Below are 8440 nucleotides of genomic sequence, written 5' to 3'. Positions count from 1 at the left end.
GCAAATTAAATGTCTGAACTAGCACTTCATAAATATACAGGCATACACACACCTCTCCACACACAATTATGCATGTTCATAACACCGGCTCTCACACATCCGCACATTCACTCCCACTCACAAGCGCTAAACACACATACAGTACACACACACACACACACACACACACACACACACACACACACACACACGAGCAAAGCGCACAAATACCACATCATTAAATGATTTGCTCATTGTGAGATCACTGGGTGGCAATGCTAGGGCTTAAGCTCCATGAATGGTGCAGTGTCAATGGGCATCTGTGTCCCCGTGTCCCACTTAGTCCCCTGCCGAGGAGCCCAACCTGCTGCTCAGTGTGGGAGAGCAGAGGGCAGATGGGTAGAGTCCGATTATAGAGTTGTCTGACCTCTCTCACAGGCAGCTCACTGTGCTCTATGCCCAGGGCCAGCACAGAAAGAGTGTTTGTTGTTGGTATTAGGAGCTAAACGGCTTAACGGTTAGCAGACGTGCTTCTAGAGGGTCGAGCACATAGTTTTGACTTGCTGCCAGGGCTCTGAGATCCAAGGCAGTTCGGGGGCGCTTCACCGGGCTAAAAAGGGGAAAGGAAAAGGAGAATGAGAAGGACTTAACCATAATTAAGAGGCACAGGTGTGTTGGATGCAGTGTTTCAGCAGGGGAGGAGATATACTTTTACAATTATAATCATTCAAGTTGATTACCTGCATACTATCTTGCTATGTTCAAGTGTCCTGTAAAATGACCTTTTGTCACCTGTGTGTCACTGCAGCAATGCATACAATGTTCTGTAAACCATAGGTGGAAGTGCTTCACACATCCCAAGTTACAGTGGTGAGAATCAAGCAAGTGCAATCCCTGCTGTCAGCGGACTGTTCTCATGTACGTATGCTTTCCTGAGAAAAGTAATGCACTAAAATTCATACATATCTCACATATGAGCCAGTACCTTGTGTATAATCCAAGTCTTTGGGAAGGCTGCAATGATGTGACTAAATGCACTGATGGGAGTAAAGAACAAAGAACGAAGCAGGCAGTAGATGCAGGTAGGTAAATATGGGACTTTCCCCCAGAACCTTTCCCAGGAGATTAGTGTTCAGAACTGTGTGAATTTGGAGTGAACTCTTACCCATTTTAAGGTATGTCATTACCATGTTTGTTTTCCTAAGCCTAACCACAGCAACTTACTTGCCTAACTTAACCTCTGCAACTTCACGTTGAATACGTAACGTGATTTGTGGGGCTCTAAATCGTGGGATATCATACAAACCCTTGTGTGAGCATTTTCATGGGATAGGATATCATATGAACTGTTTTATGAGGATAGGTTGCAATAAGTCAAGCAAGATGTAAGTCAAGTAGCCTCATTTTACAGGTCAAGCAAGTCACAAGTACAGTCATATGATATGCTGATGATCTGAATGTTAACATTCAAGCCATCTCTCTAACATTTGACCAACCAATTAGCTATTGACAGCTGAAAAGACACATTCACCTACCTAAGTTGGATGCTGTGGTGGTTGTGTCACTGATTTTTGAGCTGCATACCTTGCATAGAACTATTCTCTTTTTACAAGCATCAGCGACAAGATAATCCTTGAATCCAAATTTTATTACTTTTGGACTAGTCCCATGATAGTTGCCTTGTGTGTTGGGTTCTGTTGATCTACCAAGTCCAAGTAGGTTGCCAGGTTTGCATGCATTATACTCGAAATCACCCAATCATGTTTAAAAAGCAAAACTTCTCAATATCAAGAAAATGTAAACATTTAAAAAAGTCAAGTCCTTTCGATTATCTGTTTTCAGTCTAAATCAAGTCTCAAGTCATGAATAATAAATGAAATCTGAGTCCTCAAATTTGTGACTTTAGTCTAACTTGACACAAGTCACGTGACTTGAGGCTCCCACCTCTACACAGCCGTGAAATTAAACACTCAGTGACCACTTTTTTGCCGACTTTAGGCACTTCTCCAGCCCACGTGTCAGTCAATCCCCTGACTTCCTGTTCGGGGCTCTCCACTTCCTGTCTGGGTTTGATGTCTCCACAGAGACAACACACTGCACATCAGAAACAGCCTCTGATGTTGACAGAAAGTAGCAAATACATGTCAACATTTCCTTCTGAGCCACTCAATCACACGTGTGTGCTGCCAGTGGTTGTGCGTGTTTATTAGTGTAAGTGGTGTACATGGATGTTACGTGCCCGAAGCACACAAAACTGACGGCTACTGTTATTCCTGTGGATTCCGCTACAATTATGTCTATGTACAAACCACGGCTAACATAAGTACACAAACTAAAAAGTAAACTGCACTCAGATTAAGTTGAAGTACTGCTAACAGACTGTGTCAACTGTGAGCGCAGGCCGAGATGAAAAGGGCTACAGTAATCCCATCTAGCCTGTCGATTTCCCTAATCTCTTTCTTTTGTTGTTGCTGGAGCCCAGAGGAGGGTGTGACAGGGGTCAGGGGTGAAAGTTAAGAGCCTAGATGGATAGAGGAGGAGGGGACAGATGAGGTTTCATGCCCTGAGAAGACTCTGTGCCTTTGGCTGAAACCACTACTTCCCCTGCAGCCCTCCCTCCCCCCTGAGTAGGCAAGAGATAAGAGCAAAGGAGGAGGGCCCTGTTGGAAACACAAACAGGTTACTGACTCACAAAGGTCGAGGTTCAATGAGAGAACTTCCAGCAGTGAACACCTATCCCTATTGTACATCTCATCACAGTATAGTCTCACAAACATGCACACACATGTCCTCTGACTAAAGTGGTCTTTTGTCATGTTGTGGAAGTCTACAGAGAACAGATTGAGCTCCTTCACAGAGGAATTCCTCTCATTGGATGTCTTCAATTATTTCATCAAACTACTTTTAAACCTGTTTTTACAACTCTAGAGGCAGCACAGCGATGCACAGTCTTGGAATGACTTTGTTAATAGGTGTATTACATGATAGAAATATCTCCTGAATGTAGCCTAACAGGAAAAGTTTACACCAGAGACAACTCAAGGTGAAAGACAGAGAGAATGACATCTTGATTCATGCATCCACAACAATGCCCACAGTCTTCTTGCTGTCCACCATTTTGACAGAGGTGCGAAGGTCCCACCCTCCAGCCAAATACCTTTGGGATTATTATCGCGCAGCCTGAAACACGCCAGGCCAAAAGACCTACCCACAATCTGGGTAAAAACAACATCCGAGCCGTGGTGCTGCAGAAATCCCCGGTCTTTATGTGAGAGGTGACTGGAGGAGATGAGGTTGCACTAGCATGTCTTCTCCTCTGTGACCCCGGGGGTTGATAGGTTGAGAACAGTGGCTCGCATTGTTTGCCTGTACTACACCCCCTCCGCTCCTCCACCCTGCTTTCTCTTCACCCTGTACCCCACCCAGCTGAAGATCGAGTTAACTCTTGCCTGCGGTCACTCAAACCTCGCAGGAACTCAATCCTGCGCCGCTCTGTATTTCTCTCCTGGGTCGGCCGGCGAGAGGTTAAAGCTTTAGCCCCTTTTCTCATATGATTCATTACCACCAGAGTCTGGCAGAGGATGAATAAAGGCCATAAGAGAGAGCTGCAGCACCACTGCAGGCAGATATCAATCAGCCAGTGTGCTGATATTGTGCGCTTTGAGCTTTTGTGCTCCTTTGAGAATTAATGTGCAAATGTATTCCTTGGGCCTTGTGTAATTATCAGTTTGTGTGTCAAATGCTTCGGAGTTTGCGATAATGCGCACGCACTTGCACGTCTGGAATGTATGAGTGTGTGTTACAGTATATGTGTACAGAGGGAAGAGCTTCCTTTGTCTTGTTCCCAATGCTAAGGGGCAGAGCAGGGGAGCAGGGCTGGGCCAGCAACTCATAAATCACAGGAGAGGATAGAGAGTAACAGCTCAAATTAAGATAAAACCCCCTTAATTATCAGCTAAACAGCCTGGTGTCCCCTCTCTCCCTGGGCTATCTGTCACCCAGCAAGCAGGCCCAGTCACCAGGGGACAGGCTTTACTGCTCCTCACACACAGACTGGAGCTGCTCACACACACACACACACACACACACACACACACACACACACAACACACAACACACACTATCTCTCTTCCTCTCTTTCAGTCGCATGAAATCTTTTCTGTTTTTCACACATACATGAAATGAGTATCCGAAACTGGGTTCACACACATCACCATCCGACATGTGGCTGTCAATCAAATTAACTTGTAATGTATCACCTTTTTGCATCTGTTAACTCCCCTCCACACACAACACACACACATACACACACTCTCCTCCCCCTTTTCTCTCTTTGCTTATTCACCGCGCCAATTATCATTACCCTAATGACTTCTCAATGGCCCTCAGTCCTCTCCCTCTTCAAAGGCTATCTCTACCATGTCCTCCTCCTCTCTCTCAATTTGCGGCCCAATGAGATGTCCTGACATTCTTATGTGCTCGCAGGAACACACGCACACACACGAGCAGGTCCTCTCGCCTTCCCTGGAGGTGCATTGTGAAGCAGTAGGTGGGGAAGTTCGGAGGTCTGGGTCTGCTCAAAGCTGGAGAGCGTGGTTGAAGCACACTGAGGCAATGTGTGTATGTATGTGTGTGTATGTGTGTGTCACTGCACATACTTGTGTCAGAGGAAAAGACTGAGCGAGAGAGAAAGAAGAGAGGAGAGAGAGAGAGGGTGGAGAGAAAAGGAGAGACCAAAGAACTCTATTTTGGCATTTGTGGTGTTTGAGTGTTCTTTTTTTCACCAACTCTCCCCCCCCCCCCTTCAGTTCTCTTGGAGGCAGTGTATTGATTTTATATTAGGCCTGAGCTACCATCTGGCTGCTTTTCATTCCTCTGTTTTTATAACGCAAGGGGAACAGAGAGAGAGAGATCGAAAGAGACCAGGCTCAAAATTCATTATGCGTTAAATAAAGACAGTGAGAGGAAGGGGAGCATACAGAACAGAGTGTGTGTGTGTATGTGTGCGCTTCAGTACGTATGTTTATGTTTGTGAACACTATCTGTGTGTTATGCGTTGTATTCATGTATGTGGGTAAAGACGGAATGATGGGCAAACAGGCAGCCGAGCTCACTGACGAACTACAAAGACTTCAATTTGACAGTGGTTCCCTGCATTTTCACAGAGAGATCTCTTCATGCGCACTCACACCCCCCCACCCCACCTCCCCCAAGTCCCCTCATCCCTTCCCTCATGGTTGTCCCCCATCTACAAAAAAAAAAGAGAAAAAAGAAAACAGATAGTCCCCAGGAGAAAAATCTCTCGGCCCCCGAGAGCCACAAATCTCCATCTCCCTCCATCTTTGCTTCCCCTTTCCCTCCCCATCCCTTAGGAGCTAGGTAAGCAAGCACACCACCTTTTCTCATTCCCTCCTATCATCCATTGATTTGTTCCATCAATGTGTGATCGTCTGATGACAAATATTTAACATCCTGCCACAGTATTGATCTGAATACTCAGAGTGAAAAGGGAATTGAGAGTGTGTTTTTCTCTCACGAGGTCAGACTCATATTTGCCCTCTGTCTGGGGTACATTCTGCAAACTGCATGCATGGTTTCAATGTCTTCCCTGTAAAGCAGTGTCTACACAAGCTGCAAAATTTACCTGGAGCTCTGAAGTTGTACACTGATTTAAAATTTAAAAGTCTAAAAGAGTACGAATAGGAAATCTCTGGATAGTTGGACGTAAAGTTAATGATTTGAGTTGGAAGTGCACACAAATTAGAAGACTGAACTGAAATAACAACAAGATGTAAGCATTATTTTTTTTAATTTGTCTAAAATACTTCATAATATGGTGAGTGCCTATGCTGTGACAGAAACTAGTCATTGATGACCAAGACTACATCAGAGACACAAAAACAAAACTTGCTGAATCATATAAATCTGTGTTGAATTTTCCATGACCACCAACATGTGGATGCTGATGCTGAGCAAATTGTCAGTGGGTGCGGCTGCTGTGGGGGTACTCACAGCCCGCGCTGAGATCTAGGACTGTTCTGTGATTAATGGTAGGGGACGCGCCCCACTAATTGTGGTTCCTGACACAGGCACACGTCCCCAGACAAAGCAGGACAGGGCTGGAGCAGGGTGCCATGCTCAATCACCTTCCAGCAGAAAGCCTGAGTGCTGCTTTGGGGGGTTCGGGAGGAAAGAGAGGTCACGGGATATCTGGTGATGACAGTAGAGGAGAGCTCAGAAGAGACTCGAGTGTCTAACCAACTGTGGGAAGTACTAGAGTTGTTGGAGGCTTGGCCATACGGCTGGGACGGGGATTTAGAGACAAACAAGGAGGATGGAGTAACAGAAACTAGAGAGGGAGACTGTCCCGACATGGAAGGGAGAGATTTACTAGGCCTTACTTTATCCTCACTGGATTATCCTCATTGGATTTGAATTTAAGTCTGCTTCTGGTCTGTGTAACTACATGCACCTGTTGCAGCAATATTGAATCATTACAACCGTATTATTTAATTGCATACTGATGTGATTTGGAAGTATTTACAAGTATATAGTCTAGGAAATTTATCACAACCCAAATGAAAAGTATGCTATTCCACTCTGCTGCACCATATAAGGTCCCAGATCTATTAAACTCTTAGGAGCCAGTGTTTTTAATATATTTTAACTCTACAATTTTACAACCTAGGTAAACATGTTACTCGACTGACCCATGATCTCTCTAAAGGCAGAATAAATGGCCCCATAATGCAAATGCTTTGTGCTTCTCTTCCACCTGCCGGCATCTTTTGAGAGGACAGATGGAAGTCATGAATTGGCTGCAGCGAGGGACCCCAGACACTCAGCTCTATCAAGAAATCCCTTTATAGGGGGAGGGAGGCAGACTGTTTTCATATTGTGACTATCAGCAAAGAGGGCACTACAATGGGATAGAGCTCGGGAAGGCAAGTCTACAGGACTGCTAACATTTACTTTGCAAACTTAAGATTGGATGAAAGGAATTAGATCCCAATAATTTTCAACACTTGCAACAAATGGCTTCACTTTAAATTGATATTCATATGTTTGTGTTTATGTGCATTTAAGTGTTTCAAGCATTTGTGTAGATGCATGTTCATGTGTTTGCCTGCATGTATGAACATTTCTTAATTGTACCTTCACAGCCCTATCGTCCTGGGTCCAAGTCATTCAGCCAGAGCCCCCTTTGGTCCCTCTTTGGCCTCCTAGGCCCCCCAGGCCCCCGTGAGCTTCCCACAAAAAGTCCACAATGCTATTCAAACAATAGGCCAAGGGACAAAGAGCACATTTACACAAGTGGAGCCTTCTTTGAAAGCAAAAAGGCACTGTTTGGAAGATTTCCAAACCTCTCTTCCCCCCTCACCAAAAAAAAAACCAGAGCCCCCTTTGCCCCTCCACACCCCACCTCTCAATTCCCTAGCTTAAAAAAAAGTTCACCATTCCAGTGATGGAGACGTGGGAGCCAAATATACTACACCAAGCCCAATCCCACCCGCCAATCCACAAGCACCCCCAATTTAGCCAAACCCCCTCTTTACAGGACAAAAGCCCTTTAGAGGCCGAGTGTATGTGAGGGCTCTGGTGGATACCATAGTGGCTTAAAGACCGTGGAGGCCTCTAAGAGACACTTCTTTTACTCCCAGTCTCCCTTCATTTCTCTTTCCTACTCTCTCCCTCACTCTCTTTCTCTCTCTCAGGCAGTGAAAGGTTCAGCAAGGGGTAGAAAGAGTTTGGAGAGGGGAGGGGGCACTAAAGGAGGAGGTGGAGGGGGGTTGTAGAGGGTGCTCTTATGTCAACATTGTGGTATTTTCCCAAAGATGCATATCGCCTCTATACAAATAGGAGATGTATTTATAGGAGTACATAGAAAGCTGCATGAGAGGAGAGTGTTTGGCCGAGCTTTCTGGCCACGGCCCCCATGGCTCCATGGATGGTCTTCATGGCTAGTGAAATTGTTATTCTTTAGATGCGCGTTGGCTGGGAAACACACAAGTTCTCAGGCGACCACACAGTACTCTCCCTCCCAATATGACTGCCACGCAGAGGAGCCCATTGAAGGAAAAGGTCCAGCACCATACATCTTGGCCGGAGCCAATATCGCAAGGCCTCTTCTGTCACTGTGCCTGGCCACACGGCCATAGCTAGGCAGAAGGCATGTTCGTGAAAACAGGGTAACTTTTCCGTTTCTGGCTCAGTGTGACACACACACATTGTGACACAATTTATTTGCTAGTTTGGACCTAAAATAATTCTTGTATTCGGATCTATTACAGCAACAAATTCTTAATGAGGTAAATAATTACAACATTCTCGCAAGAATAAATGTAGATGTATATTTCTGCAGACTATACCTTTGTAGCATTTGTACAGATATGTAGAAACATTTCTTTATGTGTAAACAACATCGTGGTCAATATTTGGTTTTGTTTAGGAACAAAAACCA

The sequence above is a fragment of the Epinephelus fuscoguttatus genome, linkage group LG6 (assembly GCF_011397635.1).
Source record: "Epinephelus fuscoguttatus linkage group LG6, E.fuscoguttatus.final_Chr_v1".
NCBI lineage: Eukaryota > Metazoa > Chordata > Actinopteri > Perciformes > Serranidae > Epinephelus > Epinephelus fuscoguttatus.
Note: the sequence above shows the minus strand (reverse complement) of the source record.